This window comes from Protopterus annectens, chromosome 16.part0 (genome assembly GCF_019279795.1).
Source record: "Protopterus annectens isolate FY-2018-M chromosome 16.part0, PAN1.0, whole genome shotgun sequence".
NCBI lineage: Eukaryota > Metazoa > Chordata > Ceratodontiformes > Protopteridae > Protopterus > Protopterus annectens.
This window is the reverse complement of record NC_056750.1, coordinates 244,538,665-244,560,316: the sequence shown is the minus strand read 5'-3', so window position 1 is coordinate 244,560,316 and position 21,652 is coordinate 244,538,665.

Here is a 21,652-nt window from a genome sequence, read left to right as displayed (position 1 = left end):
TAACTTTCCTCACACTTGATAAAATGGACCATAAAAGAGGGTATTTCATTCTTTTAACACAAACAGGAATAGGGGTATAAAAAGAATTAATGACTTAGATAAAACAAAATTGTCCCAAATAAAGCCTGTAAAAAGATGAATGTTATTCCAATAAGGTGTAAGTACAACACAATCAAAGAACATGTGTTGCCAATCTGCTTAAAACTCTTGTTTACATCTCCAACAAACTTGCTTTTTTTAAATATTAATTCAATTTTCTGAGGTATGAAGAAAGATGTATGCAAGAAATTGCAAGTAAAAAGTTTCCATCTAAGAGAAGAAGTCTGCTTAGAAGATATTAAAAATGATTTTTATCCTCTTCATCTGGAGCTCTGTTATTAATATGAGTAAAATAGTTCCAGTAATTTTCATTGCAACTTTTTGTTTCTTTCCTCGTCACTCTGTATAATTTGGATAATATACCCTCTCCCAGTGTGTTTTATTGTATTAATATTATTAAAAATTCAATTAATTTTGAGATAAGAGCTCTTACCCATGGTTACATTAACTTAATTTTACCTTCTATATATTGTCTGCAAGATTATACATCCAACCACATATCTTTGCTAACATCATATTTACTTATATAATCATCAGCATGCAGTTTTTCATTATTCATTAACTGAAACCAATATATCAGATTTTCTTTTATTTAATGTAATCGTTGTGTTTAACCTTGAAGTGAAATTTTTATTTTGAGTGTATGCTATAGGGAAAAGAAGAAAATCCATGCCTTATATGTTGGATTTCTATAAATTAAGTTTCTAAAGGTATTTAATATAGTAGAAATAAAATAAAAGTCAGTTGTCTGGTGATTCTTTTCTGAAAAGTTATCTTTTAGCAACCATTGTAAAGTACAGTGTAGTATAGGATTATGATTAGAGTTTATGTTATGTTTAAATTTTATGAAAAGGCATCCTAGAAACTCTTGCCGCCTGGCTGTGTAAATATTATTTATCCAAAGAGATATTGTTTTTATAATTGATGATAAAGAATATAATTCTAGATCTGGTAGTCCAATCCCTCCTGCTGTAAAGTCCCTTATATGATGATTTAAGGCAATTCATGGGTTGTTGGGGAACCAAAGAAATTTTAAAATTAATGTATTATATTCTTTAATACATGTTTTAGATGGAGGTAAAGATAATGATTGAATAACATGTAAGATTTTTGGTAAAATAATAATTTTGATTATAGATAATCTCTCTTCCATCGTGAAGAAAAAAAATCCATTTATTTATTAGAATCTTTATACTGATTATGCTGTTAGCACAATTGTAATTTATATTATTAATGTTATATGCCATAATTATATCTAAAGAGCTCATTTTTCTCTATTTGACAATGTATTTAGTACATCTATAATTTTCCTAGCAATATTGGCATTTATGGATAGTATTTTTGTTTTGTTATCATTAAAGGAGAGAGGAGTTTTTTTATATACATCCATTACCTTAAAAACAGCAGAAAGGGAACTATCACTGTTGCTTGTTGTCAGAAGAATGTCAGCAAATAATTGGATTTTAGAAACCAAATTCACATTTATGCTAATGCTTTTTATGTCTAATTTTGACCTAATAATATTAGCAAAAGGTTCCATAATTAGAGAGAAAAGCAAGGGTGAAAGAGGACATCCTTGTTTAGTTCCCTTCAAAATTTGTATTGAATCAGAAGTAAAAGTATCTATTTTAATGTATGCAAAATAATTGTCATACAGAAGATTTATAAGATGTGTAAAATTACTTGAAAAATTCCATTCCTCTAAGACTAACAAAAGATATTTCCAATTCACAGAGTAAAAAGCACTACTAATGTCTAAACTCATTAATGTTAGATTCTGTTTTGTTTTTTACATAATCAATTACTGTGATGATTCTTTTGATATTGTCATAAGTATTTCTAGTTAGAATAAAACCAATTTGATCCTCATTAATCTTGGAAGGTAAAATATATTTGAATCCATTAGCATGAATTGCTATGAATATTTATAGTCTACATTTAAATGTGAAATTAGAGCATTCAATTGGATTTTTGTTAGTTTTTAAAATTGTGGAGATGAGTATATTTACAGGAGGGAGGAAGGTTTAAGTCTTTAATTATAGAGAAGTCTGTGTGTAATATGTTTAAGGCTGCTTTGTGTAGTAACTTGTAGAGTTCTGGTATAATTCCATCATTACCTGGTGCTTTGTTAGGTTTTTATTTGTTAATTTGACATTGAATTTCAGACATTGAGACAGGTGTATCGATTAATTTCACTTGGTCATCAGGTAATTTATTTTTTATATATTTTCTTTATAAAAGTTTTGATTATCCCTTCTGAGTCTGTTATTACTTTATATTGATTGCTTTTATCTACAGAGGCATTATAGATATTCTGAAATAATTTATAAATTATTGTAATGCTTCTGTATTACAATAATTTATAAATTATTTTAAAATATCTATAATGCCTCTGTAGATAAAAACAATCAATATAAAGTAGATTTGTGGTGGTACGGCGGTAACGTTGTTACCTCACAGCAAGAGGTTCTCCCATTCGATTCTCGGCTGGGCTTGGGAGTGCCTTCTGTGTGGAGTCTGCATGTCCTCCCCGCGGTTGGTTAGCGTTTGAAAGACATGCATGGGTAAATGGGCGTGCCTTCGTTGAAGGTTGAGCTGACACCTTGACGTTTTGTAAAAATCTTCTGCCAATCATTAGCAGACCGGAGTTCTGCTGTGGTAACCTCTTACCAGGAAAAGCCGAAAGACAAACAACAACATTGTAATGCTTCTGTAGATTTTTGATAACTATGTCTGACATTCTCTTCTTTGTAAGATATGAATTTAACTACTAATTTTGCCAAACTCAGTCTTCAGATGTGATACTGGAAAATGTTTCATTCATAGACATCCTTAACTATATACTAAATATTTGTATATGGATACTTGCTTTTTTGTGGTTTATACATACCTTATATTTTAATTGTTTCTGCTGTCTTTATTTCCAATGCCTTTTGATCATCAGCCCAATCAGTCCATTTGTTCACCATGACCAGGTAAGGTTTGACTAGGATGGTTCTTCATTTGACAACTATCCAGGGTATTTTGAGATTTTCTGCTTTTTGTGCTCTGGCTCTCATGCACACTTGGTGAAGCACTGCAGAGAGATATCTAATGGGTTGATGGTAGAATATATCCCCTCACTTCTGCAAGGGGCATTCCCTCCAAGCAATCCTGTCCCTCCTATTGAAGCATGACCAGTTGTCTAGTCTCCACCAGGGACTTTACACTGCCTAGTGTGTCCTTGATTGTGCACAACCCTCACCATCACTGGACAAGGTGAGCAGGCCATGCCTCTTCATTCCTCCCTCTCTCATAACTGGCTTCTACAGTGATGAGGCTACAAAATGAACCCTTGTCTCCTGGCTCACAGTCAGGACCCCATTCATGTGCACCACAGTGCCATCCACCCTTACATTTGAGAATTAAATTACTTATACCATCAGCTGCACTTATGAAGCAATTAGTTATATTCTGTTTCATTATAGTGGAAATAATTTTATTAGCAATTTTATGACATAAACATGTACATTATAAACACCTAATAATGAATTTTTGTAATTCTCAGTAGTAGTTAAGGATTTGCATTTTCTGAAATTATGTATTAAACCTGGAAAAAAATAGGGGAAAAAAAACACAATGCGTGGTGCACATATCTGGTAACAATAATATTTGGATCAACACTGTCATAAATTCTAATTAAAAGTGTATGCAATTCTTAGTGGAGTATAGTGTGTTGCTTCATATTAACATTTTTTGTATTTTACCACTTTAATTTGCAGTACATGAAGTACTATAAAGTTGGCCTAACTTATGAATGTATAAAAGTTTAATTTGAAACCAACCCTGGGATTCAATAAACTCCACATAGGCTTCACGCAAAGCCTACACAGAGTTTAAATGTGTGCACGGTGATGCGCAGTGAGCAGCAGTACTCAAAGCATATTCATGCTGCTCACCGTGTTTAAATGTAAATAAGTGAGGAAGCTATGTAAGCAAACATGAATAGCAATCTTGTTTAAATCAGAGCGCTGAAGCTCCGCGGTTTTGGGCAGAATGCTACAATGAACACCAGGGCTTAACAGATAGCTCTCAATCTTCTCTTAGTGTAATATATCTATCTGGACAAAGGCAAACATAATGGGGAACAATGACCCAGAAATAGGGACATATCTGATCTTTAGAAATGTTCTAGAATAACCAGTGGTTTGTGTTAGGATATATGTTTTGAAGTCTAAAACTCAAATGTATGTAATTACTGAGTCACATCAGTCCTAATAGCATCCCATTGATATGGTAGAAAACCACAAATTTGATAAGGAACACACCAAAAAATTTAAAGGCAAAAATCTGGACATTCTGTGAAAACATTGACAGTTGAGAGGTATGATTGTTAAGGATATGGTCTAAAGACAGTACAGGACAGTGTATCTATGGTGCAGATTATTGCAAAATCCCATTCCTGGCATTCTGTACTGAAGTTGTATAAATGATCTGTAAGGTTACATGGACTGCCATATAAAATAAACACTCAAGGTAAATGTGTATATTGAATAAGAACATACAGATGAACTGTAGTAATGAACACAGGGAAAGAAAACAGGTGAAACAACATAATGTACAGCAGATGAGGTCATGTCAATGGAAGATGGCTGTAGCAGTGGCACCAATCACATATCAGTATGGTACAGTAGGGACTGCACAATGAAAATGTGTATTATGTGTCTGTCACACCAAGTGACATAGCAATGAGGAGGATGTCTGTGTGAGATAAGCATATGTGAATAATGCAGAGGACATATGTCAGGGATGTTATATACAATTGGGGTAGGGTGTATTTTGTGAAGCTGTGCAAATTGATTTGCCTGAATATGAGTGTAATCTCAGCAGAGGTGTCCAGCAGGTGGGACACAGGTAAAGGCTCATGGACAACATTAGAAGAAGCATGCAGAATAATGGACAATATCAGAATAATACCACCAGTAATCCCAAATCTCTGACATAACATATGTGATTTAGAGTGATCAGAGAGGGTTCTGCACAAACACACTTGTACAACTATTATGACATGTCTGTACTCTATGAGGGTAATCAAGCACACCTTTGTGACACTGTAACATCTGCTGGAGTTGTTAGGAGGGACACTGCTATGCCTGTATGATCAATACAGGCTAGTTGACTAGAGTGCATGGCATATATATATATATATATATATATATATATATATAGAGAGAGAGAGAGAGAGCATAATCCACACTGTTACAAATGTTACCTATGCCATTAATGTTTTCTGGCAGCTATGTATGTACTATGTTTGTCACTGGAACAGGTATCACACATGCATCTGGTGTAACACCTTGATGGGGTTTCCACACCATCAGACAGTAATGTTTATGCCACAAAAAGAATACCTAGGTATGGCCAATAAGGTGTGTGATAGCTAACTGCGGTACACTTCAGTTACATGTCACTAGAAGATGTGCAGTGAGTTACATGAAGAAGGGTGCATTGTACTCAATTACTGGTGTAATGAAGGCTGTGAACTATGGAGATATTATGGCCTCTGATGTGGATGTCCTTCACATACTCAGTAGTTCTGTTACATACAAGGGAATAGTCAGTACCACGGCCACATGCTAGTGTACACTCCACATACCATCTTCCCCAGGACACAGGTCACATTATTGGTCTGATTATAGGGTGTGATGCCTACATTATGCTTGGGTTGTATGTTTGATTTCCTGATGTAACAAATACCCCATCTTTTTGTGTCTTTGCAGGTGTTGTCATGGCTGTGGCAGCAATTTTTGGTGTGTGTTGATACTGTCTATATTATACTAATATTACAGCTGGAGTCAATGATTGCCCACAATCTGTAGTCCTTCAGACAGCTGTTTGGAGACAAGGTGTGTATGTTATTTGTGATGTCTGTGACATATAATGGACAGGAAAGGGCCTAGCAGACAGCCCTGATGTATGGACCTGATCACTGGACCTGCAATATACTTCACGTCACACGTTTCAACATATTTCCATGCCATGTATGTGATCCAGTGGTCTCCCAACTTGGTGAAGTAGGTGTTTATGGCCACATCTGACAGTGTTGAGTGAATATCTCTGTGTGGATTTGTATCAAATGCCTTGGCCTGGTCAAGTTCAAAAGGATGATAGTGTTGTTGTTATGCATGCCTTCAGTGACTTCTTTGAGGATATCTAACAGATGTAACAGACATGATGTAGCATTAACAACTCACACAGATCTGTTGCATACAGCTGGGATATTACTAGTGTCCATTTAGTAAAAGGTCAGTTAGGATGTGCATGTATATGCATGCATTGGGTGCTGTCTCCCTAACTGACATGAATGCATGCCGATGTACACCTTTCTAGAGGAACATAGTCTGTGTGCAACATCTGTTGAAGTGTGTATTCAACCATGTCAGGAAGGTGTATGTGCTGAGTCACACGATAGATGATCTGTGATGTTGTCACAGCCCATTATTTCTGTGTGATAGGCCTGGATGAAGGTAAGACTGTGCATACTGGCTATCCTGATCTGGCCTAGGGTTTGGACACAATCCCCATGCAGGTATCATTGAGAAACTCACCCAACTGGGAATTAACCCTTATACCACTAGATGAGTAACCAACTGACTCACTGATAGAACACATACAATGAAAGTTGGTGAATCAACCTGCACCAGTAGAGTTGCCACCACTGGCATACCGTGGGGACCTGTGCTTGTCTCTTTACTATTTGGACTCTATTTCTCAACAGTTCAGGCTAAGGTATATGGCCTTTCTCTTACCTCTTTTGCTGATTCTTGCATACTGGGTGCAATCATTGAGTCCACCTATGATGATAACGTAATGCAGAAGGGGCTAACACAGACAAATGATTGTTGACAAAGCCACATGGTTTACAAACAAATGCAAAAATGTGTCTTTATTTTCTCATTTTACAAAGTGGAATTCCCTGCTAAATTACAGCATTGACAACAGTCCCACTATGCAGAAACCCAATGATGCAAGCACTAAGAACACACATAGATAGCAATCTGAACTTCGACCACCAAGTGTCCACACTGTTATTGAATGCCTATATTGTGCACATCATAAGTCATGCCATTGTATTCAGATCTGAGGATTATATTACAGCACTGTACTTGATCATCATCAGAGCAGTATTTGAGTATAGTGCTCTCTTATGCATGGCTCTCACCAGACACATGCAACAGATGGAGAGATCACAGGTGTTTCTCACCAAGAAAACACAGGGCCTATAAACCATGCCATGATGTATGTGGAGAGACTAAAGCCATGTCACTGCATTCTGGATCATATAAGATAAGATGATTTCTGCCTGCCTTCCAGGCTAGTCTCTGACTCTGCCCTGGTGGGAAAAGTGCACATTCACAAATCAGATATAGCTGATGACATCAGCAGTGTCTGGTGAGGAGAATATGGTAATAACAGTATCCCACATGCTGGTGTAAAAGGCTGTGAGTAATGTCAAGCAAGAGCACAAACACACACATATATACACATACACACCATTGACTGCAGTGAGAACAGAGCCCCTACCTACGTGCGTAGACTACAGAACTCAGTATTTTGCACAAATGCCACAGCACAAGACTTTTACAAGACTGCAGGTCAACTTATAGTAGATGACATCAGTAGGGCATACCGGAGAAAAGATGTTGGGAGACCTGCATAGGTTCATAGGAGATTACTAGCCAAATGGCCCTAGGGCATTTACAAGCCAAGCCATGTAAAAACACAAGTACCTTTATTGAGTATAGCTAGATGGTTGTTGCTAGCACATTGATTTTGTGATCAGCACTAACTGGCCCTGACCATGAGGGACATAGGTGCCTCCCCAGGGGTGAATTTACAATCACCCATCCAGTTATCAAGGTTACTCTTGAATAAGGTAATTGAGAATTACTGTTTCATATGCAGTGGGAGCCTATTACAGAGGAGCGTCAATCACTGGGAGATATATCTGTCTCCCCAGCATGTTCTGTTTATGTAACAGGCTAGGTTGAGATACCTGGAGCAGGTTATTCTTGTCTCATTTGATTTGCAGATGTCCAGCATTTCCAATAGGGCAGGGTCTGAGACTGCTCTGTAGTCCAGGCATAGGACACCTCTCAGCAGCCAGCATGATACTGAGTACAGTGACAGGTCTTTCAGACTTTCCATGCTTGTCATGTTTTGGAGGTCCTGGATTCTCCCAGTCACAATCCTCTGTGTTTTCTCCATTTGCTGCAGGTGTCTGGTGAGGTACAGACAAAAAGGATCATAGCACCCAAATAGTGATCTGATAAGGATAGAGTACAGCAGAGCTATGACCTCCCTGGTTTTGGATGTGATGGGTGTGCAATTTAGAATGTGTGTCTCACCACTATGGACACATAGTGAAGTGTTGATTGCTATCAACATGTGTTCCCAAATTTCGCAACACTGTGTTTGAGTGTAGAGGGTGCTATGTATATCATAATTAGCAGGGGTACTTCATTGCCAAAATGGACAATGAGGTATTTTTTGCTTTAAGGTTCAGTCAGTGAATTTGGCACCATACCTCTCAACCTTTTAGAGCAAGAACTCTGGGCAAAACCATAAATAATGGAGGACAAAGGCTCAAAAATAGGGGCACTTTTTAAATATTGTTCTTACAAACTTAGAAATTTCATAGAATAACAGGTTTTGCATTAGCATGAATTTTCCGAAGGGTGTGACGTCTGAAACTCAAATGTCTGTCATTAGTTTGTGATTTCAATCCTTGATGATTTTCCAATGATTTGCCAGAAAACCACAATTTTATGAGAAACAGACCAAAATTATGAGCCAGAATTCTGTGAAAATCTGTACAGTTGAAAGGTATGTTTAACACCAATCATTTGTCTGTGTCAGCTCCTTCTGTAATATGTTAACATAGTTGGGGGACTCTATATGACTGTGTCCAGTTGACAGTCATCTGCAAACTTGGTAAGCCACAGGCTGTCTACCTTTGGATGGACTTCAGATAAATAGTTTCCAAATAGTTGAGGGTCCAGCACAGATTCATTTGGTATTTCACTGGTAACCAACATTGACAGTGTACATTTTGTCGGTCAGCCAGTTGACTAGCCATCTAGTAATGTATTGGTTAATCCCCAGATGGGAGTGTTTCTCTATGATACCTAAATGGGGATAGTGTCAAAGGCCATGGATAACTCAACATAGCGGTATGTCCTGTTATCCATCATCCAGGTCTTTGGGGTCATTATCACAGAAGTCCACTAGGTTTATTAAGCAAGATTTCCCCTTGACAAAACCAAAATGGGTTGGGTCAAGTGTGTTGAAGGTGACCTATGTCCCTGTGAATAAGGTTGATGCCAGTTCATTCCCTAGCCTTGCAGATAAGGCTTTTTTAGGCTTATGCATCAATAGTTCTAGTTCTGCATGTTAACAGATTGATGTGCATTGCGTACCACACAACATTTGATATTAATTTCTTTAGTGTAGGTGGTATATGTATGAAAAAAGTACTGAGACATCAGAGTTGCATTGCTTGGGGGGAGGCAACACATGGCTGTACTGTAAATATGTGACATATTGTTAGTATAGAACCTTCAGTTTGTTATGTTTCCACATGTAATTCCATGTCATAGACAGGAAATGGTCAGTAAACAGAAGAAATACATAATAATATTTACTTTTCTATAGCACTGCAAGCAGCGGGTTTCCACATTGGTTGACAAATTGTTTGAGCATGTGAGATACACACTTTCAGTACTTTCCATGTTTGCACATAGTTAAGCAGTGTGCCGCATTGCTAACGTTTGAGAGTTAGTACTGAGTCTATAAAACACACCTGCTGCTTAACTGAATCTGTGGCAGCAGGTGTAAATGCATTGACAAATTTCTTTTTGAGCCCAGATGTTAGTGGGTTTGAATCCAGGTATAGCTAAAACTTTTAAAGACTTTTAAATAAACAGTGATAATGCAATGACATGAATTCTTTGTAGTACACATGTTGCTGTGTGTTGGCATAGCACAGCAGGTTCAAATGAAACTAGGTGGAGATAACTGCAGCATTGTACTGCCGCTCACTGTTGCTCGGCATTGCTGTGTGATGCAAAACTCCGTGCAAACATAGAGTCCGAGAAGTGAAATGATCCATTGATTTTTCTACTACTTATGTATGTTGTGTGTGATTCTATTTTTAACCAGATTATAGGTGTTAAAATGGGGTAGATATGAAAATGGTGAAATGGGGAGTAAGCAGGAAGAAGAACAAAGGGAAAGCAATACAGGAATGTGCAGGAGGGAGGTAGGAAAGAACCATAGCTATCCATTTCTTTAACAGTAAAAACTAATCATATTTGCAGAATATTAGCTGAATTTGAGAGAGGGGTGTGACAACAATGTAATCATATTTTATAGTCAACTGGACTGAATCAAGTGTGTCAAGAAGACATGTGTGCAAAATGGAGAACTATGTACGGGGTGATTATTTTTTTGTGGGACCGGTGCTCATTTTTTTTTATTCAGTAAGAGAGGACTGCTGGATAAGGGACGTAGGTATGTCTGGGTCAAGTAAGTTGGGTAGGTGAGGAAGCAAATGCAAACACACAAGACAAACAAGACAAGAGACAGGGATGGTGAATACAAAAGGTTGTGGGACACTATGATTGGGACGAGGGAGGGGACAACACAAGCTCATGGACATCAAGCTTGGAGATAGTGAGAATCAAGTCCTCACCCACTGGACTGTCATCCTTGCCCCCTTCTTCATTGGCAGCTGGAGTACTTGATGTCTTCTCCTCCTATGGACCATGAGGGAGTGCAGCCTCTCCAGCTGGCATAGACATACACCAGTGGTACGATACATGACCCTATGCATCACCCCTGCCATTTCCCATTGGGTGATGAAATCATCACCTTCACCACTGCTTCTGGAAGGAACCACTCTACCAGCTTCTGGGGCAGTACTTCCTGAGGGCACAGGTAGTCCAGGGGCAACAGAGGCAGTGCTGCCAGACATGCTGGGCATTGGTGCTGGAGCCAGTGGAATGGGGAAAGGCTGATCCAGTGGGGCTGGCCTACCCTGTTGTTCTGTCTAGCATTTAGTGATGTGCACACATGCATGACATGAAGACATTTTTAGACACATAATAGAAAATAAAAAATATATAAGGGTTGGGATGAGAGAAAAAAAGAGATAAAATCAGTACCATCATGTGTGACATACAATGCATTAACACACTTATACAATGGTTTTATCTGTAGTAGTACATTTAAGCATATGTCCTAACAAATATACACTATACTACAGATTGCTGAAAGTAATCCTTGAAATGTGCATATATTGCACATATACATGTTCCAGTTATACAGGTTACAGTTTACAGCAGAATATTTGTGCCACTGATATAAAGTATTTAATTTAATTTAAATATAATTGAGGAAATAACAGTATTATATAGTTGGGAATCATAGTATTTGAACCCACAACCTCTAACTACAGTCTAATATTGGACTTTTACAACTGGTTTGTGCTACAGACTAATGCATGCATACTTGCTTTTATAGTTGGGATATGCATGCTCAGTTTGATACAACTATATAAAATACTTAAAAAGCTATCTTTAACTTTTAAAGCTACAATAACACTTTTCTGCTGCATACAAACAGCTGTGGGATGTCTACAGTCTCAAACTCATGCAACCAACAGTTGAATGTATCCCTTTTTCTCCTGTGTAGGTCATTGAAATGATGCCTATATTGCTTTCCAGTGTGTGTGTTACCAGTGACACTGGATACAGCCTGGGACAAACTATTCCATGCCTCAGACTTGTACTGGGTGCCAGAATGGTCCCCATGCAGAAGCCTTTGGGTGTGGTGCTTTACCAGGAGTCCAATAAATATCCTGGATACCCCTCATCTGTGCCATAAACATCGTACCTTCCTCTACAATTTATTAGCAAAGGGTTTTACACTTTTATCTGTATGCATTAGATAGAAGTGTACGATAGCATGGACATGTTTGTCAGGGTGTTTCCCAGATATACACGATTGGCAATATCTTAACATGGAATGTTCTGTGTTAAATATGTAGACATGTTTCAGGGACAGTTTATTTGATAGCACTTTTAGCATTTCAAAGATGGGTTGTTAGCAAAATGTGACATTGCCTGTTCTTTTCTTTTGGGGGGGGTAAAGCTGCATTTCTGTCATTGCACAAACAATGATGTGTTGCTATTGTTACTCTCCTGTTTTTTGCATCCAGCCTGTTGTTTGTATTTCAAATCTCTAGACTGTTTTATGTTTCTCTGGTAGGTAATACTGAGATGCTACCTTTTCTGTTTTATCTGGGAACATTTATTTTGTAGCTATGTGATACTTATGTGTATTATCCTTCTGTTGTCTTTTTGGACACCTAGGGCTATGCCACCTAGGCATCTCAATCCTTGAAAAACTCCTTTCACTGACCCTGAGAATCAATTAATTATTGACTATTTAAGGCAACATGGTGTCTTCCTGCTTGAGAGGGGACATGGAGCTATGTCATGCAGAATGCAGACTCAGCAGGAGCTCATCTAAGACATTAATGCATTAGGTGGCCACAGCAGGACATATGACCAGGTGCACCATAGGGCTACTGACATGATCATATCTGCACGGAGGAGAGCAGCTGCAGTGGGCCATGATCAGATAGGTACGGGGGGGGGGCTGCTACAGAGTCACCACTAACAGCAAATGAAGAGTTCCTGTCCACTGTCAGGGATCCAGACAGCTCCCAAGAAAGTGCAGAACAACATGTCCTTGGCATTATAACTACTGCTTCAGGGACAGCAAGCATGTCCCAGGAGGTGCTTCCAGGTAGTTTTTATTTGTATCTCAAATGTTAAATCCTGTTGTGTAGTAAAACAATTTCAATCAATATGTGACTTGTGTTTCACAAAAAAAAAATTTGGGGGGGGGATTGAAGATTGCTACTGTTAACAGCACTTTCTGATTAGTTATCTTGTTGGAGTTGTCATCAAAGTTCTTGTTGAATGTATAGGTAATGGACATAAAATGGGGAAATAGTATTACCCCCTGTGTTACTCTTAATTGTGATGATGTTGTTGTTACCTTCTGCTTAACTTCTTCCAAGACCATTTGGCATGCAGAGGTTACCATCAACTGCACATGGTAAGCCAAACATTTTTATGCAGGTACTGATGAGCAATTCAAAGAAATATTTTAGTGTGTGATGTTGATGTCAGGATAGTTGTGTTTATTGCTGTACTGTTTGTGATAGTGGCACCACTGTTAGTTTGTTATCATATATTGCACTAGAGTAGTGTAGCTATTAACCTTTTCCCATGTTTGTTGCTTTGTATCACAGGTGATCCTGACAGTGGAAGTGTGAAATTTCTCCACATGATGTCAGTGTATCAGCAGACTCTGATGATGATGGTGGCCAAACAGAGGCACAGTCAGGGGGTGCAGAGGTTAAATCTGACAGTGAGGTTGACATACAGCCATCCTGTGAAATTCCATTCTACACAGCCAGTAGGCCTATGCCTACCCATTCCATTGAGCACACAGATATTGGACAGGTGGAGGGCAAGACAGTTGATCAGGGAAGCATGGTTACTGAGGTTTAAGTGCCTGTTGACTCTGGCCATAGCCAAAGTGTGGGTAAAATGCCACACAGGAGGGTTATTAGGGGTGCTCAGAGGGGGCCTGTTCATCTTCCACCTGCTGCCAGTGTCTCTTCCCGTGTCACTCACTGTGTGTTTAGGGCCATTATGGAGGCACAGACATGTTCTTATAGGTCCTCTAGAGAAATGCTTAGGGTTGTAGATATGGCACAGGCTGACATGCGTGACTGCCTCCACCCTGTTGCCGATTCAATGGATCAGATGAATGACATGCTGAATTGAGCATAGTGGCAGTACTTCTACTGCTCCATCAGTGGGTGAACTGTCCACATCCAGACATGGCAGGCCATGGGGTTGTGGTCCTGGGTGTACTCGTGAGGGGAGCTGGTCCAGCAGACATCAACCATGTTCAGGTAGCAGCAGTGCATCTGACCATGGGCATGGATGTGCCAGGGCAACTCCTGGCAGAGCCAGTTCTTGTGATGTGGGATGACAGCGATGAACTGGCACATGTACCATGCACAATTCACACCTGTCCAACATACCAAGGCTTAGAGTTAGCATAAAGCTTGGCTGTGTTCATGCAGACACTCACACACCAATTTCTCCTGGAGGACTCCTACAGACACACACACACACAAAAGTTGCATGGTTCAGCTATGCAGCTTAAACCTCATTTTGTCTCACTCACCATTTGTTGCTTTGTCCAAATGTCTGCCTGCATCTCCTTGCTGACACGCACTCACCGACCTTTTGTGTCAGCCTAGGCTTCCTGCCCCCCATCACCCTGTGCAAATGATGATAACCATGCCATATCCATGTTTTGTATCTTTTGGATTCAGGGATACATAAGCTTTGTGTCTGATGCTCAGGATGCATAGCTGACTTAGTGCTTAGTGTATCTGCAGTTGTGATATTGAACTGGTAATTGTATCTTTGACTTATATTTGTCTTAGAAAGTTAGACAGTTGGTAGCATCAAAATTTTACAACTTTATTTGTAAATGATCTTGTGAGGGTTGTGAAGTCTGAAACTGCAGTGTGTATCATTACTTTCTAACCTCTCTCTTTGATGATTTTCCATTACAAACATATGGTGCTAAACTGAGGGCATGCAGTGACCATCACTACTTTTGAGAGGTATGATTGTGTGAATCTTTGATGCCTTAGGCCTACTACTTAAAAATGGGCACATATAAGTCAAATAAGTCTCTGCTGTCACATGCTAAGGTCATTTCTGTACAAATCTCCCACCTTTTACTTGCTTACACTATCAAGTAACAAAATGCAATGATTTTCCAGTCACTCATATTATTACATAATATACCCCAGATTCAACATTTACCTTGTAAATCCAACAGCTGCAAAAATTTTAGTTTAGGACTGGGGAAGTAAAGGTTCTGAGAGTTGCCCTGCATCAATGTTACTATATGTATGTGCATAGGAGGAATGTGTTAGGCCCTTTGAGTGAGTGAGTGAGGGTGCTATGTGAGGGCATATTGAGCATGCCCACACCCACCTACACCCACAGCAGTGGCTGCTTCCCCCTCTGACTCCTCACCTGCATGAGGCTGTTGTGACCTTGGCATTGGTGGAAGGATGTGTGCTCCATCCCTTTGTTGATCCCGCTGAAGCTGTTTCCTCTGGATGTTGTTGTGTAGCATGGCACATACTGTGAATATTTCTGTACATGTCTGTGCATTGTACTGCAGGGCTGCCTCATATATATCTAGGCACCGGAACCACAACTAGAGAAGCTCAAACACGTGTGCTATGATATTTCTGGTTTGAGCATGTGTCTCATTATGGCGTTCTTCAGTGGGTGTGTGTGCATATCTGATGGGTGTCATCAGCCACGGTTCCAGTCCCTAATCTGTATCCCCCACTAAATGACCCTGTGGGATATCCCCCCAGCGAACATCTGATACAGTTGGAGGTGTGCCAGATATGTGAGTCACGGTAACTGCCAGGGTTGCCAGCACACACATTCAGGATGATTCCTTTGGCATTGCACACAACTTGACAGTTAATAGAGTGGAAGCCCTTTCTATTAATGTAGAACCTTCCTTGATCCCCGGGTGGTGCCTGAGTTTCTACATGTGTGTAATCTATAGCACCCAGTACTTCAGGGTAGTGTGGTACAGGGTAGAACTCCTGCATATTTATGGTCCTATCGTCAGCAGTATGGGGAAAATATATGTGGTCACTGGCATGTTGGAGCATAGCATCCAGAAATTGATGGAGGATCCTGGATACTGATGCCTGTGACACCCCCAGCATGTCCCCTGTTGGTCTCTAAAAGGTACCTGCAGCTAAGACTCTAAGTTCTACACATAGCTTTATCTCCACTGGTATGGGTTCCCATCAGTTTACCCTGGCTCTGAGCTGAGGATGACAGAGGCTGCAGAGTTCCTGTAGTGTGTCTCTATCCACCCTGCAGTGATTTACAATTTCCACATCTTGTAGGTTGTGATATGTGTCCCGGGGGTCTGAAAACTCTTCTCCTTCTTGGCCTTGGTCTATTAGCAGCACATACACATGAATTAAAGCAACAGCAGCCCCTAACATTGTTTCTGTGTAGACTCCTTTCCATGGTTGTATTTCAATAAGTTTTGAAATTTGCAGAGAAAATCAGCACTGAGTCTACACAGTTGTTTTATAGCTTGTTGAACAGCTTCTCCATCTTGAATTGGTTGATTAACATACAATTCAGCTGCTTATGCTGTAATTTGCATGCTACAGTGTTTACCTGTTTGCACAGCTGTGTGTGTCTCTACACACCATGTAGAGCTGCTTACTGAATCCAAAATGGTGCATGCACGCAGTGTATATGGACCGTGTATGCTTTGTTGAATCTGGCTGCAAAAGTCTGTCACTCGGACTTGACTGTTGAAGTTAAACCTTTGTCAGTGCCTCACTGTTTTCCTTCTGCCCATTACTCCATTATTTATTTATTTATTTGTTGCATTTTGTAAGTGGGCAGCCCTTTGGGATCACTGTCCTATTTTGAAAAGCAGTGTTAGGGTTAGACACATAGGCTGTAAAGTTTTGTATACAGATACATTGAATACATAGAATGAGGCATAAAGTATAATATATTTATAAAATGGATGCAAAAAACAAAGCTGCTTGGAGAATAAGCTCCCTACATCCATAAGTAGGAATAATTATAACCCATGGCAAATGCACTAGTTTCATAATTGATGCAAAACAGTTACAAAGAAATCAAACTGAAACATAAGGGACATAAGTGAGAAAATGCAGCTACATTTGTAAAATTATACGTGTAAATGGAAATGAATGCCAACAACTGAAACAGTGAGAACAAATAAAAAACAAGAATCAGTCAAACACTGTAAAAGTATTCTACAAAACTGAGGAAATGTATAACAACGTATCTGCCCCAAAATCATAGCACTCCATAACTGAATTGGAACACAGATCACCAACATAAGTATAGCGACAATACTCCTTAAATCAAAAAGTCACTCTCACCACATTTAAAATAGCAAACAAATATTTCACCAGATAGTGTCCTGTTGAATACTATTTTTTCTCCGTGTTTCAGTCACTGGAATATCCTGATCTAGTACTTCTGAAATCAAAAGTACTATTTCAGTAACTACTTTTTCCAGTAGATGCCATTGTCTGCTTGCCATATACCTATATTTTGAATTGCATTTGTCTGAACCAAAAAAAATGCCACTGATGTAACCGTGCATCTTCATGAGAAGCTGCTTATTACATGGCACACATTACTGCAACACTCAACCAGCTACTCAGAAAGAAAGTAACCTTTACCGCACACTGTGTCATACCTTTACAACTATCTTTATATGAAATATAGGGATAACAAAGCTTTCTAATGCCTGAAGGATACATCATCAAACATTTTCTAGCAGTAATGTCAATATAAACACTACCTTCTTGGCACTGTAAAACTCCACTGCCAATCATGAGCGGACAGGTGATCCGCTGTGGTGACCCCTAACCAGGAAAAAGCCGAAAGAAGAAGAAGAATGTCAATATAAACAGTAAAGAACACAGCATCTGCTGTTACATCCAATCAAAGCCAAAGTTCTACACATCCAAAACAGCAACCCCATTGAATGATTCATTCAGACATTTTCATATGCTTGCTTTATTTGAATAAGTACAACAGGGAAACTGTGCCTTTTCCTTGAAAACAATGGCATATCTTCAGACTTCAAACTGTCATTTTCTTTAGCTATTGCTTGCACTGACAGAACTCAGTACCCAGTCCTTGTCTACAAAATGCATTTGGTGTAAATAGCAGACACCAAACATTTAAAATGATGTCATAGTACATAATAAATTGCAACAGTAATAATAATAATAATAAAAGCTTTCTACATATCCATAATACTGGACCCACTGCAAAATACCACAAAATATCACATAATGGCAAACAGTTTTGCAGACAAAAACAGAGTTTTCAAATAATGCACAAAAACAAACACTTCCTGGGATTCAAAAAGATCCTCAATGCTTACATAAGCTACTTACTGCAAGTAAGTTAATTTACACAACTGTGAGAAAATGCGTTTCAGAGACAGCTATGGCTACAAAGAAAATGACCACATTACCAGCTATTTAACATATCTCTGAATCATCTTTAACATTAGTGCTGAAAGACTTGATATTGGTAGAGCTTTCCCTGGTGACCAGTGCATGACATTGACAAAGACATCCCTACACTCAACACACATGTATACATTCAGGCAGCCATGCACAAGATCAGTCTCGCTTTCTTTCACACTCTTTCGATATCTCTCACACACACACACACACACACACACACACTGCCTTAATGGCAGTATGTTTTTCTTACTTGTTATTATCTTTAACACTGTGGCCAGAGTCATGGCTGAGAAGAGTCCCTGGACCAGTTCACTTACCTAGTTAACAAAGTATGTGTTTGTGTGTGTGTGTGTGTGTGTGTGTGTGTGTGTGTGTGTATATATATATATATATATATATATATATATATATATATATATATATATATATATATATATATATATATATATATATATGGATCTCGGCATTTTGAAACTTCGGCAATCTGAAGTACACCCATATATATATATGTATATATATATATATATATATATATATATATGTATATAGGTCTACTTCAGATTGCCGAAGTTTCAAAATGCCGACATCCATATGGCCGACACCATATGGTCGACAGTTTGAAACGCCGACAACCTGAAATAGTAGTGCAAACTACTAAAAACTGTGTTGGGCAGGGGGGCAAGCCCCCCACACCCCCCGCTACTTAAATATTCTCACTCTGAGATTGCACTACAGTGCAGGAAATGGGAATCTCCCAGTTCCGTACTGTAGCGGGATCTCTGCTATCATTTGTCGGCCTTTGAAATGTTCAGTCATATGGTGTCGAACATTTGAAATGTCGATCAAATGAAGGGCTCCCATATATATATATATATATATATATATATATATATATATATATATATATATATATACATATACATATGTATATATGGGTCTACTTTTTCTTATCAAAAGCTCATGCTTTCAAAAAGGAAAAGTACAAATCCATTTACGCGAAAGTGCACTTTCGTGACTACCGGTTCACCAAACCGGAAATATTAACAAAAAAATCAAAAAACAAAACAAAAAAAAATACACTGCAGTACCAAAGCATGCTACAGTGGGGATAAGGGAATATAGCAGGGGTGTGGGGTGCAGGGGGGGCTTGCCCCCCAGCAAAAATACCTTTGTAGTGTTTTTTTTTTTGTTGACATTACTGGTTCAGTGAACAGGTAGTTGCGAAAGTGCACTTTCGTTTAAGAGCACTTTCATGTAAATAGGTTCATACTTTTCCTTTTCGAAAGCATGAGCTTTCGATAAGAAAAAGTAGACCCATATATATATATATATATAGATATATATATATATATATATATATATATATATATATATATATATATATATATATATATATATATATAAACACACACACACACACACACACACACACACACACACACACACACACACACACACACACACGTGATCACGGTTTATGACAATAAAACCTTTGTTTTGGAAATAATAAGGTATTTCAAAATAAACCTCTCAGGACAGAAGAAAACAGTAATGAAGGGAAGTTTGAATAGTTGAACATTTTTTTGTATCATAGTAATGCAGGAATGGCATCCATTGACATCAAACTTCACAGAAATATTTGAAGCCCGTTTATAGCAGGCTTCATGCAGTTTGTGTCTGAAACCACTCACAAAGGAATAATCTGGGAATCAGTACTCTAAAGAGAGGTACAAAGATGCTCTGTGATGCAAAAGGGCAAAATGAGGTAATCATCTGGGAAGCAATGAGCATCGTGCAGTACAGTACATAGTAAGTTCCATGAACTCGCATTCTTTTCTTAGTTTCATCTAGTTTCACAGGCTGTGACTAAACTGGCTAGTTAGGCATCTTAAAAACCCATTTCTGCACTCAAGTGCAAAAACGTGTTTGAAATGCACATCTAGCCACATGCTGTGAAATTACATGCAGACAAAAAACACACAAATACACATCTTGCATTACTTGACATTTGGTGTTTTTGAATACTCCCCTCATGATATTGTGAATAAGACTATATACCTCAGAGCTAAATGTTTTATGTAGAAAGGAAAAATGTCAGAAATAGTTCATATAAATCTAATTAGCCTGTGTCTCTGAGGAAATTGCATTTGTTTTCTTTCATAAAGTGACATTTATTTTTTTCTTACGTTTTTGTCTTATACATAGATGGAATATAAAAAAATCTAGTACATTTAACTGGGTCATTAAAGTAACAGATGCTGGATGGTCTGTTATAATGTGTGATAGCAATATTTTAAACATTGGCTAAGAGCACATGCTTAAATAGTTCCCAAAACTATTACAAAGATGCCAGTAAACCAGCATTGCAAACAAAATAATGAATGTTGTTAAGAAGGATGTTGACTATAATCATACTTGAGTACCATGTTAGTTAGCCAATTTAGAGTTGGTTCCAGGAAGGTATATTATGATAAAATTGACTGGACAACAAGAGACAGTGGATAGTGTTAAATTAAATTCACAGAGAAGGTAGAAAGTTTACATCAGTAGCCAATGGCAATATTAACGAAGAAAGATAACTGGTTCATTAGTTTGTTAAAGTGGTCCTTATCTGCTAACAGGTTCTACACTTCTGTTTTAAACAAGAGAAAAAAAAAATTCCTAACTCATCCCTTCCTAACAGTTGTCTGTCTGGAGCCTGAGGCACATGTGCCCTCTACCCACACTTTCCCACCCCGATCCTCAGTCTGCCTGTGGCACATCTAAGTTTACTACCCACCACCCAGTTATGAAGTCCATTCCTCTGATCCACAGTTCTCTCAGAAAAATAAATAAGTAAAAGGATTCTAGTAGCTGGTCTTACTTCCCAAACACCCTTCTGTCTCTCAGCAGTACTTTCTCCTTTCTGCACTGTCCTTTTTTCAATAATCAGACTTTTTACAACAATCATTTGTATTTAGATGATATTTTCCTTCACCTTTCCCCTGCAGACAATACAGAATAATTATCTCCACTTTTGTCCATAACTGCATTGCTGCTTTTCTCTCAACTTGCTGACTTTCCTATAAGCTCTTAAGATTATGTTATCTTTGGTAAACCTCAGCCTCCATAACTTTTTCCCTATAAGCAATCTATTTATGATCAATCACTTGACTAATATCAAAACTAATGATTTGAAACAATTAAAGAAAAAGCCCCCTTACATCCCCATGTGGGGAAACTCTGACCCCAGTTTATATATATATATATATATATATATATATATATATATATATATAATAACTCCGCAGCCACAACACATTGGAGAAATGGGGAAAATCCTCAAAGTGG